Here is a 14,534-nt window from a genome sequence, read left to right on the forward strand (position 1 = left end):
CTGCTTTTTTATTTATTTTCTCTGTAAAGGAAAATTAGTCGCACAGATTACTGATTCCACTAACGAATGGAAGATTCGCATCTGCAGCAATCAATATTGATTTCACGTAGAGATGTTCACTGAGCCCTGTGTTTTGGTTTTGGATCTGGATTAACTTTGTGTTTTGGTTATGGTTTTGGTTTTGGCAAAACCGCCCTCACGTGTTTTGGTTTTGGCAAAACCGCCCTCACGTGTTTTGGTTTTGGTTTTGGATCCCTATTTTTTTTTTTTTGCTAAAATCACATAATTTGGCTCTTTTTTATCCCTACATTATTATCAACCTCAATAACATTAATTTCCAATCATTTCCAGTCACTTTTTGTCAAGTGACAAGAATACTGCTATCCCTCCTGTTTCTGTGTGAGCAATGGCACTGCAGACTGGAGAGTGACAAGAACACTGCTACCCCTCCTGTTTCTGTGGGAGTAATGGCACTGAGCAATGTCACTGGAGACTGGAGAGTGACAAGAACACTGCTACCCCTGTTTCTGTATGAGCAATGGCACTGAGCAATGTCACTGGAGAGTGACAAGAAGACTGCTACCCCTGTTTCTGTGTGAGCAATGGCACTGAGTAATGTCACTGGAGACTGGAGAGTGACAAGAACACTGCTACCCCTGTTTCTGTGTGAGCAATGACACTGAGCAATGTCACTGGAGACTGGAGAGTGACAAGAACACTGCTACCCCTGTTTCTGTGTGAGCAATGACACTGAGCAATGTCACTGGAGACTGGAGAGTGACAAGAACACTGCTACCCCTGTTTCTGTGTGAGCAATGGCGCTGGATCTCCTGGGGAGGGAGGTACTTATGGAATCCAAAACCCGTGAGATCCGACAACGCAACAATGACGTTTTGCCTCGATTCAGATCCGAGGACGCGCAAAAGTACCGAGCCGGCTCGCGAGCCTACTCGGATCCCCTAAGTTCGGATGGGCTCGGTTTTCACCAAGCCCGAGCATCTCTAGTTTCACGACCCCATTGTAATACGTTTAATACAAAAGCTCAGGTTTGCTGTTTCTTAAAGTGAGATGATCTTTGAAATATATTTTAGTTAAAACATTTTACTGACAAACATAGTTTTATTTCCTGACAAATTATTTACCAGAATTTATGTAGCGTTAAAACGGTGGAGTTTTAGTTTCAATTTTGTGAGCTCACAGCAATCGCATACTGTTCCTCCCAGCAGTCCTTATTTTGGCAGGACTGCCCTGATTTGTAGACCCAGAAGGGTGTGGCCTCATGATAACATGGGCGTGGCTTGTACTGATAGTGGGAGTGGCTTATTTTGCTCTTTGAAACGTTGGGAGGTATATGATACACTTACGCATCTGTGGCCTGATTCATCAAGGCAGTATTCTGAGCGCAACCCACGTCCCATACTGCACACACTTATTTAGGCTTTGCAGTCGCCCGAATTTAGCACGGCACGGACCCAAAATACGTGTGCTTTAGAAATCCTGCTGTGTGGATGATAAATTCACAAAATAACGCACAGGAAAATAAAATAAAAATCTTGCATCATTGTTACCTGATAAATAAAGGCATTAATGTTAAAACAGTAAAAGAAAAAAAAAAGTGTTTTTTGTTATTTTTTCCTCCACAAAATAAATTTATTAAGATGTTGTTAATGTCTACTGAGTATAAAATACATTTTTACAGTTGCCTCTGATTGCAAACACATGTTATAGCATGTATACTATAACATGTGTTATAGGGGAGGGCTGGCAAATTTTAGCCAGGGGAGCAAGACTCGACTTGGGCAGATGGTCCAGTGACCCTGCCCAAGGTAACCCACTATGAGACCAACTTGGGGGGGCAGATGCCCCGTTGCCTCCCAGCCCAGCCTACCCCTGCCTGTAGCTGGAGCAAGAGGTACGACAGTAAAACACAGATACATAGGGCTGGATTTTTGGAAGTGTTCAGACATGGCTGTGTGTGCTAGAGTTTGGCATACCCCTACTCTATATTCACTACGGCAAAATGCCCCTTCCCCACCCATATCACGCCCTGGAATAGTACGCTGTAGTTGGTGCCCTTTGTGCTCTCAGGTGCACTGAACAGAACTGTGTTCATGGACGTAACTCCCAGTTCTGAGCAGGCGCAGAGTGATTTTACGTACAATACGCTCCGAATCGGCAGATACACGCCTTGATGGATCAGGCCTCATATGTTTTGCAACCAATATTAAACTCATGACTCCCTCATCCACCAGCAGTGGGCGGAGCCACGATGATGCAAATCACATCTTCAGGACCCGGCGAATCCTGATGGCGGGAAACGTGTGTCGCGTCATTTTGGCCCTGCTAAATTTTGATGAAGGGGCGGGGCCAAAATGACATGATTCACAGCGAATCCTGTCTTGGAGGCTCCTATCCTGCCTACTTCACTAGAAACTGGGAAGGATGCGGGAGAAAGCCCTGCTTTTCCGGGAGTCCGGGAGACCTACCCGGAATTTGAGAGTCTATTGGACATAACGAGAGGACAAGTATGATATATATTTAGTGCAGAGAGAGATCTCGGACCCCATGTGGCCGCTTCTTGGCTCTTTGATGAATAAACCAATATTACTTCCATTTTTGTTATAATGTTATAGCTTGGTAAAGCTAGACAAGTATCCAGACACATTCCCTGACACATTCTGCATTTAGAAACCCTATTACTGTGGAGTCCTATTATAATCTAATTGTGTCATTTATGTTTATGGAGATTTTGCACAAAAGTCTCAATTGTTACTGTTATATAAATATCTCTACCCAGTTGTTGTCAGAAAGAGAGTGAGGGGAGGGGAAGTTTCTCGTGATCTACATTGGGAGTCTGCGTTGAATATCCAGAGGATGGAGATGACAGTATCGCTCTCCTAATGAGGGACAGGCTGTGTCAGACCCACACGTTTCATATAATTTCCATATCCAGTATTCTTTCAGTCTAATTTGTCGTTGGAGTTTCTGCCCCTCTCCAGACTCTAAGGAATTTCTATTAAATCCATTCTATAGTGTTGAATAACACATTGAGGGTCTGATTCCGTTCATTATTTTGCAGCATGCGTAGTACAATACTTGCCTACTCTCCCGGAATTCCCAGAAGGCTCCCGAATTTGGGGAAGTCCTCCCGGACTCCCGGAAGAGTAGGCAAACCTTTCATGTTCGCCGAAATTCACAGCAGTGATTGGCAGGGGCGGGGCTTAAATATGTCATTAAGACCCGCCCCCGCTACTCAATGCTGTGCCACGCCCCCTCCCCCCTGTCACATGGCAGGGGGGAGAAGTTTAGAAAGTTGGAATGTGTGCATAGTACCTGTGATGGTTTCTGGTGGTTTTATTTCAAACTGGATTTACAATGTAGCAAATTGCAATAACGTAAACTGCAAATGTCTGCATTAATTATCTAAGAAGAGGGTTGTCAGTCCAAGATAAGCAGTCTTCCGTAAAACAGGGTGCATTCAAAGCGGAAGGGAAATTAATTTTTTAGGTTAATTTGATAAAAGTAAAGGAGCGTTGGTTCAGTTCTTAAAATTGCTAGTTATAGCACCGTAAATTATAAAATTTTAGTTTTGTGCGGTAATTTAAAGTGATTCAAATATACGCTTTTGACATGATAAACGTTACAATGATAAACAGAGCCCTTAATGTATTTTCACTACAAGTGATGCTTGAAAAAGTAACCCCAGTGCTAAAAGGGACAGCCTCTTAGTTACATAGATATAAGTGGTTGGCTTGCGGTCTCATTAGCAATGGAAATATGTTGCACACTCCCAATTTTCGAAAGACCTGATTTTTTTGTTGCAACTGAAAAGGTGTGGTCTGGGTGTGGCTTGGCGTAAATGTCAAGACGCTTTTTGCTGTTTGTTGTGGAAGAGTAGAGTGTATATACATATGTGTGTGTGTATATACATGTGTGTATACACACATATATATATATATATATATATATATAATGTGTGTGTATATGTATGTATGTATGTATGTATGTGTATATATGTATGTGTACGTGTGTTTGTGTGTGTGTATATATATATATATACTATATATATATATATATATATGTATATATATATGTATTGTGAGAAGGTGCAGCATTCACAGGTATGCTAAACCATTTAACTGTTTATTAGCAGTTGTCAGGATGGTAAAACAGCTCCAACACTGGTTCATGAATTATATCCAGAAACAGTTCACAAAAATCCCCACCACCTACATCTGGCTAGACATAACTTCCCTGTCTGCAAGCCGGCCACTTACTGGCATCGGTGGTCCCACCCACACATACAGACAGTGTCTTTTATCCTCCACCCCAAGCACTACAACAAATCACAGCAAACCAATCACACCCATGTGGAACACCTGTGTGTGCTAAAAGAGGATCCCAGAGAACCTTAAACCCTAGCTATGTTTTTATCAGTTCCCATATAGGGGAACTGTGGCAAAGAGGCATATTTGCCACAGTATGTAATATATATATACATATACATATGGCCCCTATATGTATGGGCCATTCTAGCAGCTTTATTTTCTCTTTCTGAAACCAATTGAGAGTGTCCTTGGCTGTGTGTTTGGGATCATTGTTTTGCTGAAATTTTCACCATCGTTTCATCTTCAGCATCCTGGTAGATGGCAGCAGATTGTTATCAAGAATGTCTCGGTACATTTTTCCATTTATCCTTCCTTCATCCATTGCAGTATGCCAGTACCTTGTGCAGAAAAACAGCCTCACACCATGATGTTCCCACCTCCAAACCTCACTGTTGGTATGGTGGTGTTTTGGGGTGAGGTGCGGTGCCATTTCTCCTCCAAACATGGTGTGTATTATGGCATTCAAAGAGTGAAATTTTGTTCTCATCTGACCCCACTATTTTCTCCCAGTTCTTCACAGGTTTGTCCAAATGTTGTACAGCAAACTTTAAACATGCTTCAACATGTTTCTTCTTCAGCAAAGAAGCCTTGCATGGTGAGCGTGCATACAGGCCATGGTACCTTCTGTAACCAATGCCATCAGTATGTTTTGCAACAATAATGTAGCGAAGGTCTTGAGAGAGCTCTTTGCTTTTACCCATCTTGAGATGTTTCTTGTGTGACACCTTTTTATAGGCCATCAGTTGTGGCTGATCCAGCTGGCAGGATCGCTTTCTAATTACTGATAGATTTCAGCTGGTGTCTTGGCTTTCCATGTCTCTCTGCACCTCCCTTTCTTCGTGTGTTCAATACTTTTTCCCTGTATCATTTCACATTATTACACAAAACTTAAATCATGGACACTTATGGTTTGATTTCTTTGCATGTGTGTATTGCAAGGGCTGTTGCTGAAATTTGGTGTAAATTTCGTTACAATAGCCACATTAAATATATATTTATTGTGAAGATTGTTGCTGCGTTCAATACTTATTTCACCTGCTGTGTATGTATGTATTGTATATGTATGTGTATATATTACAGTGGTGGAAGTGGTGTGTATACAGGATATGTCATACCACCAATTCTCCTACTGCCTTCATTGTAACACTAACATATTCCAGTCACTACTGTGTCTGTCTGTCTATATATATATATATATATATATATATATATATATATATATATATATACACAAGGTGATTCAAAAATCGCAGTACACCCTTTTATTTCAAAAACTCTACAGGAATTGGGCCAATTGTCCGATTTCAAGATGGCGCCCATGTTTGGTACATACCGTAAAAGATAACCATGTCACCCATACCTACATGGAGTATTCAGGTTTCCCAATTTCCTGTAGAGTTTTTGAAATAAAAGGGTGTACTGCGACTTTTGAATCACCCTGTGTATATATATATATATATATATATATATATATATATATATATATATATATATATATATATATACACACATACATGAATATGTGTGAAAATGTTTCCTTATCTGGGTTCAACTGAGTTCAATAACTGAAAATATTTACATTTCAGGGGAAAAGTTTTCATTGAGTCACTTAGTAAACGTTTAAGGCAGCTCTGTTTTATGTGCGAGTGTATAGTTGATTTAGAATTTTCTATGCTTAATTTCATGCCGTTAATAGCCGTCCCTTTGGTCGTGGAATTATTGATGCTAATGGGAACGTGTTGGTGAATTGAGGGTTAAACTCTCGCTGTTATTAAAATATCATTTGCAAAGTGATTTGACTATTAGGACCGACCAAATGGGATAAAAATGTAGTTAGCTGGCACCGATGTGTGCGGCTGTCATTAGGAGCCCATTACGCTCGTTACGGAGAAGGAATGATCAATTTTAATTATGGTACCGAGCAACAGTGTATCTATTCCAAGATGGCAGGATAGACAAACGCTAGAAGTCAGGGCTGTATTTATGTGTTTATCCCCCTGGACCCCCCGTTCCAATATGTTTTATCTTTATTATTTTGAGTGTGGGGGTGCAGAGGGATACAGATGCTGCCTATCCGCTATAATTAGTAATATCATACTTGGAAACTTGATATTATTCCATATATTGGCATCATTTTAAAGATGAAATATCACCTGCACAAGTCAACCTCATGCCCACATGCTTTCCCGCTTTCCCCCATGCCAGCCATACACAGATCCATGCCCACAAAATACAGGCTTGTGCCAGCATAACGGAGCAATATCTGCCACATGCAACCTTGTGCCCATCTCAAACATCAAGACCCTGATTCATTAAGTAAAGTAAGGCAAAAAAAGGAGTAACTTTGCACCTTGGCAAAACCATGTTACAATGCAAGGAGTGCAAATGAGTTTATTATTTAGCACATAGGGATAATACTGTCTGTTTTTTCATGTAGCACACAAATACTTGATAGGTTTATTTTTCCACTGACGATTAAAGTTGATCTAGGACATTCCTTACCCCAATTATATATCTGTCCCCACATTTTAAATTTACCTCCCCCTCCAATGCAACATGGTTTTGCCAAGGGGCAAAGTTACTCCTTTTTTTGCTTTACTTTCTTTAATGTATCAGGCCCAGTATCTCCATAACAGGCACATAAGACCCCATAATGCCTGGCTGTACCACGTAGCATTCCTGCTTGGAAACTAGATTGAATTGGGCCACACCCTCTCAACCTGAATAAGCCACACCCCTTTCCTAACAGGCCATGGATATTTTGACACTCTAAGTTCAGGACTGTCCTGCTTTAAACTCAGTATTTTTGGGAGAAATGCCAACCTATGCCATAACCTTGCCCCCTCTGCTCCTGACGCCTCTGGTGCTACCTCTCTGTTCATCTACAAAACTTTGATTGGGTGGAGCTCACTCTAGGCTGGGACTATATTTAAAACATTATTGCCTACTTTCCATACGTCCCATCCAGAAGGTGACATATGATGACGAAGAGGCGGACTTGACTTGATGATGTCACTTGTGTTAAGTGGGGAGGAGCCTCTTTGTGGGAGAATTGACTGCTCCTCGGGAGTCTGTGATGCCTCTTACAAATTCAGAGGTTTCCCAGGCAGAGAAGACAACTATTATTTAGATTTGTACTGGTTACTTCTGTGTCTGAGCATGCTGTAGGTGTTTCCTCACTGGATGACTGTATGAGTAGCCATGTCTGCCCCTCGCTCTGCTCCCCATTACCCACATCCTTCTGTAAGGTTCTTGTCAGTATGGGGTGAAGGTTAAAAGGACCTCAGGATGACATAGAACACTGTTTGCAGAGAAGGCAAGTCTGTAAGGCCCAGCCTGTGGGCAAATACCTCTTACAGCTCCACAAATATCATCTTCATTTATTCACATAGCGCCATTAATTCCACAGCGCTGTACAGAGAACTCGCTCACATCAGTCCCTGCCCCATTGGGGCTTACAGTCTAAATTCCCTAACACACACACAGACTAAGGGCAATTTGTCAGCAGCCAATTAACCTACCAGTATGGCTTTGGAGTGTGGGAGGAAACCAGAGCACCTGGAGGAAACCCACGCAAACACAGGGAGAACATACAAACTCTACACAGATAAGGCCATGGTTGGGAATCAAACTCATGACCCCAGTGCTGTGAGGCTGAAGTGCTAACTACTGAGCCACCGTGCTTCACAATGTGCTTTAGTAGTTCTAGTGATCTATTTGGGGTTGGCATGATGAGGCCAAGCTTTACCAATATGCAAATAAATTGGAATTCCAACGCCACTGAAATTCAGCCCTGGGTACCATCTGCTACGTTACCCCTGAGAGGCAACATCTTATGATCCGGTTAAATCTTTCTTAATTACCTCTATTGCAAATATAGTTTTTAGCATTGAATTATAACATAACAATGTACGTTACATGGAATTGCGCTTTTTTGTCTTTATCATTTATAGGGAATGGTAGAAGGGGGCGGGGTCCACGAGATTATCATTCACGCTTCTCATCCATACCTACCTGCTGTACATGTCAGAAATATTTATTAATGTTCAGGAGGAAGAAAAATCTTCTGCATATGGGAGATGACTGAGGACCTTCTTCTACACACGGCTCTTTCCCCCCCCCTCTCTCCTGTTTCCTTTCTCTCGTCTCCGCGGCTGTTCTCCATTTGTGAGCTGTTTGGAATGAGCTGTGCTGCTCCTCTGGAGCCTGCATTCAGCTGCCATGGAAACCACAGTGCGAACGCCTGCAGGAAGAATCAGGAAAAAAAAAGAGAAAAGTTTGGTTTTGGGGAGGGCTGGGAGAATATGGGACCCCTGCTGCGAGGCGACTGACTTGTTTATTTATTTACCGAACCAGTTGAAACGATTCTCCGTGCTGCTCTCCACCAATATACGTATTTCACATCGATTGTTGATGTTTCTGACGCTGACGCGTGTTTTCTCTTGGGTTCTTTTTGTTACCAAATCCATCGCTTTCCCTGCAGATAAAACATGGCACGCATGGGGAACGTTGTGCAGACATTGACGGGCATGAAAACTTGGCCCGGGTTTTAAAGCTAGGTGGACAAATGCTTTAAATAACAGGAAGAAAAACGTTTTCACTTATTTCTCACTGTATCAGAGCTACAGGTCCAACTGTCCCGCGTGAGCAGGACTGTGGAGGAAACGAGGACTGGCATAAGGTTTTGACGCACATCATACATTGGGGGGGAAGTTGAGCTGGAAATCTGTGTTTTCAAAAGCACCAAATTGAAAATTGTGGAAGATCTATCACGCAGCAGTTTGCAAAGCGCCAGAAAAATAGAGGAGATTGCGACAGGCGAGATTGATCGTACCGCACGCTGTTTGAGCTATCTGGCCATTCGCAACATAAGGGGAGGCACCTTTATCCTCTGAGTTCTGGGGCAAGCATTATTTATTGATTGAGGGGGCAAAATTAATTATGAAATGAAGGTGGCAATATTATTTTATAGTGAAACTAAAGTGGCAATGTTATTTTAGAATTAAGTTAAGGGTCAACACAGTTTTACTGCCAACAGGTACAACAATTAGGGGCACCGTTTGTATTGCGTACTTGTGGCCAGCATGCATTTGCGCCCATATGGCGATTTTCACAAATCACAGCCAGGGCCGCCGAGAGGGGGGGGGAGCGGGTACATTTTACCCGGGCCCGGCCATGCCAGGGGGCCCGGGCCGGGCCCTCTCCGCTAATTAAATTTTTTTTTTTTTTTTATAATTTTCTTTTTTGCGATTTTTATTTATTTTTATTTTTTTTCCCGCGGGGGGGGGGGGGGGGGGGGGTTATTCGTTGGTGGGGGGAGCTGGAAGAAAAAAAGAAAAAGAAAAAAAACGATACTCACGTGATCGCGCGGCGCCGTGTCCCTCCTCTCCTCTTCTCCATTCACACTGACTGCCGGGCGTGACGTCATCAAGTCACGCCTGTCAGTCAGTGAGGAGCGCCGCAGCCAGCATGAAGAAAGAAGACAGAAGAGGAGATAGAAGAAAAGAAATGGAAGAAGTTGACAGAAGAGAAGAAAAGAAAGGAAAGAAGTTGACAAAAGGTAAGTAAAGAAACGGAGAGGCAAGGGGAGGAAAACAGAGATGGACAGTACTATAAAGAAAGGGGAGAGAAAAACAGAGGAGGGAAAAAAAGCAGAGAGCCACAGAGGAATTAAAAAAAAAGTGGGAAAGAGGAACAGAGGAGAAAAAAAAGGAGAGAGGAACAGAGGAGAAAAAAAAGTGGGAAAGAGGAACAGAGGAGGAAAAAAAAGTGGGAGAGAGGAACAAAGGAGGAAAAAAAGTGGGAAAGAGGAACAGAGGAGGGAAAAAAAGTGGGAGAGAGGAACAGATGAGAAAAAAAGTAGGAAAGAGGAAGAGTGGAGGAAAAAATAGTGGGAAAGAGGAACAGAGGAGAAAAAAAAGTGGGAAAGAGGAACAGATGAGGAAAAAAAGTGGGAAAGAGGAACAGAGGAGAAAAAAAAGGAGAGAGGAACAGAGGAGAAAAAAATGTGGGAAAGAGGAACAGTGGAGGAAAAAAAGGAGAGAGGAACAGATGAGAAAAAAAAGTAGGAAAGAGGAAGAGTGGAGGAAAAAATAGTGGGAAAGAGGAACAGAGGAGAAAAAAAAGTGGGAAAGAGGAACAGATGAGGAAAAAAAGTGGGAAAGAGGAACAGAGGAGAAAAAAAAGGAGAGAGGAACAGAGGAGAAAAAAATGTGGGAAAGAGGAACAGTGGAGGAAAAAAAGGAGAGAGGAACAGATGAGAAAAAAAAGTAGGAAAGAGGAAGAGTGTAGGAAAAAATAGTGGGAAAGAGGAACAGAGGAGGAAAAAAAGTGGGAAAGAGGAACAGTGGAGGAAAAAAAGGAGAGAGGAACAGAGGAGAAAAAAAGTTTTGGGGGCTATTGAATGTTGGGGTGAGTTTAGGGAGAATGAGGTCTATTTATTAAATGTGACTGAATTATTTAATGGCAGTGATGGTTGCAAGAAATAGGTACTGCTGGGGCTGTTTGCAGGAAGTTTATTTATTAAATGTGAATAGTATTATTTTAATGTTGGGGCTGGAGGAAGGCCTAATTATTAATTGTGGGTGCTATTGATTTAACGCCGGGGCTGGCTGTAATTTTCTAAATGTAGCCATTTTTTTTTCAAAATAGGTCCTTCAACATTCCTGGATCCGGACAAGCCACAACTAAAGAAAGCAGCAGCCACAGGTGGAGAAAGTGAGAAGAACAGGTAGGAGAGAGCAGCACAGTGTGTGAAATGTTGTGATTCTAGTAGGGACAATACCAATTTTTGGTGAATGTTGTGCCCAATGTAAGGTGTAGGCCAAGACTGAACTGTTTGTGTACACACTGCATTGTTTGTATACTACACTGTGGTGGTAGATGTCCTGAAAGTCAGGAGTGCTTGAACATATGTGACGCTCCGGCGAATTGAGAGCCTAGTGGTTTTTATGTTAGCCACGCCCCAATGGCACGTTTGCCACGCCCCCAAATGCATGACCACACCTCCCAAAATTTTTGCACCGCCGTTTGGCTAGCCACGCCCCTGAATGTATGATCATACACCTAAATTGTTTTGCGCCGCCGTAAGGCGGCGCAAAAAAATTTTGGGGCTTACTTGAATATGAGGGGGGCCCCATGAATTTGTTGTACCCGGGCCCTGAATTCTTCTTGGCAGCCCTGATCACAGCTTGATTATGGACAGCACGGTGGCTAAGAGGTTAGCACTTCTGCCTTACAGCGCTGGGGTCATGAGTTCAATTCCCGACCATGGCTTTATCTGTGAGGAGTTTGTATGTCCTCCCCGTGTTTGCGTGGGTTTCCTCCGGGTGCTCCGGTTTCCTCCCACACTCCAAAAACATACTAGTAGGTTAATTGGCTGCTATCAAATTGACCCTAGTCTGTGTGTGTGTGTGTGTGTGTGTGTGTGTGTGTGTGTGTGTGTGTGTGTGTGTGTGTGTGTTAGGGAATTTAGACTGTAAGCTCCAATGGGGCAGGGACTGATGTGAGTGAGTTCTCTGTACAGCGCTGCGGAACCACTGGCGCTATATAAATAGATGATGATGATACATTTACTCCTATATTTCAGTAGCATTATAATATTGCTGTAAATAGAAGTTGTACCTGCTTTTCTAAACCTACCTACAAATTAGCATATAATACAGTTTAGTTACTGATAGAAGGCACAAGAGTACACAGGATGGATGATTGTGGTTACAATGGTGTAGGCTCAGGAGAATATCTGCTTGTGTGATATTTGCTGAAGAATAACATGTTTGTGCTACCAAAAGCAACTGATCTTCTCCCCCCGTTACCTCTCTGTCTATGGGCAGCGTCACTACAGCTGAAGTAATGGACATTGGTTGATTCTATTTTCCTTATATGACACAAGTGACAACCTACTAACATTGGGCTCCATCCCTAATCCAACCAGACCCAACTCCAAGGTCTCTTTCTTTTCTAGGTAGTCAGTCCCCCTTTTTCCATAATTCGCCCATGCTGTCAGAAATCAGGACTGTCCTGCTGAAATAGGGACTTTAGGGGGGTATGAAGAGTGTGACCCTTATGTATTAAGCACCAGGGCTTGACAAATCCTCGGAGTCAGGTAACCAATGTGTCTAAAACATACTTCCCAACTCTCCCGGAATGTCCGGGAGACTCCCTGAAATAGGGATGATCTCCCTCACTCCCTGAAGAGTCCGGCATTCTCCCTGATGCTGAGCCAGTACAAGACGTGGTTGGCTTCGACATCTGTGGCATGATGACACAGTTCACAAATTGTGTCCTATGTCCATGTATTGATACCTATGGAGGTGGCCATTTTCATGGAGACCAAGATTTAATCAAAGACTGACAGGTAAGACAACATGACTTCAGTAATGGAGACAGAAATGTAAAAGACACTTCAGTCTCTAGAGATTCATTAGCTGCTTTTCTTTAACGCATAGTTGCCTACTCTCCCGGAATGTCTGGGAGACTCCCGCATTTCTGAGAGACCTCCTGGGAGAGTAGAGCAACCTCCCGCTTCTTGCCCCTACAATAGATAAGTGGCGGTGGCGGGGTTTAATGATGCAAATATTGCGTCATCTTAGCCACGCTCTCTGTTGTAATTTGCCGAAATAGTGACAATCGTTTAGGGGCGGGGCCAAAATGATATGATTCGTCAAGCCCCACCCCTCACGTCCACCTCCCCCGGGATCTCCCTGAAGCCAACGAGGAAAAGTTGGCAAGTATGGTCTAATATATTACTGCTGGTACTTAACTCTGCAGAATCAATTCATTGATGGCGATATATGGACATCTTCCCTGCTGACTTGTTGGTTCCTATATATAAGTGAAATACTTCTGTAATATACATCACTTTGTCCAATTCAGCTAAGTAGGGCCTCTGGAAATCCAATCTGCATTTAAAAACACCTTAAAACCACAGTTGTCTTCTTTCCTTGTATGTCTGGGGGGCTCCTGAATTAGGGGGAGACTTTCCATACTCCCGAGAGGGCAGACAAGTGTCCCGGAGAGTGTTTGCTGGATGTAAGGTGGGTGAAAACATGACCTGAATCACGTTATCAAGTACCACTCAGGTCTCCTTTGCCTATCTCTCCCCGGCATGTCCCGAAAGTGGGGTAGGAATATTAGGCAAGTATCTTAATACCTATTAGTAAAGCTTATTAGCAATGAGCCGATGTCTTTGCTGTTTCTTTCATATATCACACGAATACTCTCGTGTCTGAAGGATGTTTGAGGATTACGTGAGTTTCTGGAAAGGGAGAATGTTTCTCCCACGTTTCTGACCTATATATTATTGGGATCATTCTTGTGGAAAGGGCAAATATTTAGTTTTATGGCAGGTTATTTATAGGTTCTTCTTTTCTGTAATCATTAGATATTTGCAAGCAATTTGGGCAGAAGAAAGTTGTGATCATGGGAAAGAAGTTTTTACTATGCATAGCAGACATCCTGTCCCCAAGTCTATTTAGGGACACAGGCAATAGTAAGCTCTGTCTGAAATGGCTGTGTAGCTATTCTCAGTCCTATATAACTCTGTATGTGACTTCCTGCTGCCTCAATTCCCCTCCTCACATCATGTCACAGCCCCTATCACATGCAGCCCTGTCCTCACTGACACATCACTCATCTCCTGATATATTCTGTGCTGCTGGGGACCCTACTCCTTCCACTATATAACTCTCAGTCTGTGGCTTCCTGCTACCTCCATTCCCCTCCTCACATCATGTCACTGCCCCTGTCACATGCAGCCCTGTCCTCACTAACACATCACTCATCTCCTGATATACTCTGTGCTGCTGGGGACCCTACTCCTTCCACTATATAACTCTCAGTCTGTGGCTTCCTGCTACCTCCATTCCCCTCCTCACATCATGTCACTGCCCCTGTCACATGCAGCTCTGTCCTTACTAACACATCACTCATCTCCTGATATACTCTGTGCTGCTGGGAACCCTGCTCCTTCCCCTATATAACTCTGTCTGTGGCTTCCTGCTGCCTCCATTCCCCTCCTCACATCATGTCACTGCCCCTGTCACATACAGCCCTGTCCTCACTAACACATCACTCATCTCCTGATATACTCTATGCTGCTGGGGGACCCTGCTCCTTCCACTATATAACTCTCAGTCTGTGACTTCC

The 14,534-nt window shown here is 43.1% G+C and overlaps 1 protein-coding gene and 1 long non-coding RNA gene across 2 annotated transcripts in view; one reads left to right on the forward strand and one right to left on the reverse strand.

Moving 5' to 3' along the window:
• The window catches only part of BCL9 (BCL9 transcription coactivator), a 184,403-nt gene that overhangs the window by 30,606 nt on the left and 139,263 nt on the right, over positions 1-14,534 (forward strand). The window lies entirely within an intron of this gene.
• Positions 8,321-14,534, reverse strand: part of LOC142139588 (uncharacterized) — a 49,647-nt gene continuing 43,433 nt past the window's right edge. The window contains exons 3-4 of the long non-coding RNA XR_012688234.1: positions 8,737-8,865; positions 8,321-8,631 (exon numbers count right to left, since the gene is read on the reverse strand). This is a non-coding gene — a long non-coding RNA (uncharacterized LOC142139588). The remainder of the gene's footprint in view (positions 8,632-8,736; positions 8,866-14,534) is intronic.

Source organism: Mixophyes fleayi, chromosome 2 (assembly GCF_038048845.1).
Source record: "Mixophyes fleayi isolate aMixFle1 chromosome 2, aMixFle1.hap1, whole genome shotgun sequence".
Lineage (NCBI taxonomy): Eukaryota > Metazoa > Chordata > Amphibia > Anura > Limnodynastidae > Mixophyes > Mixophyes fleayi.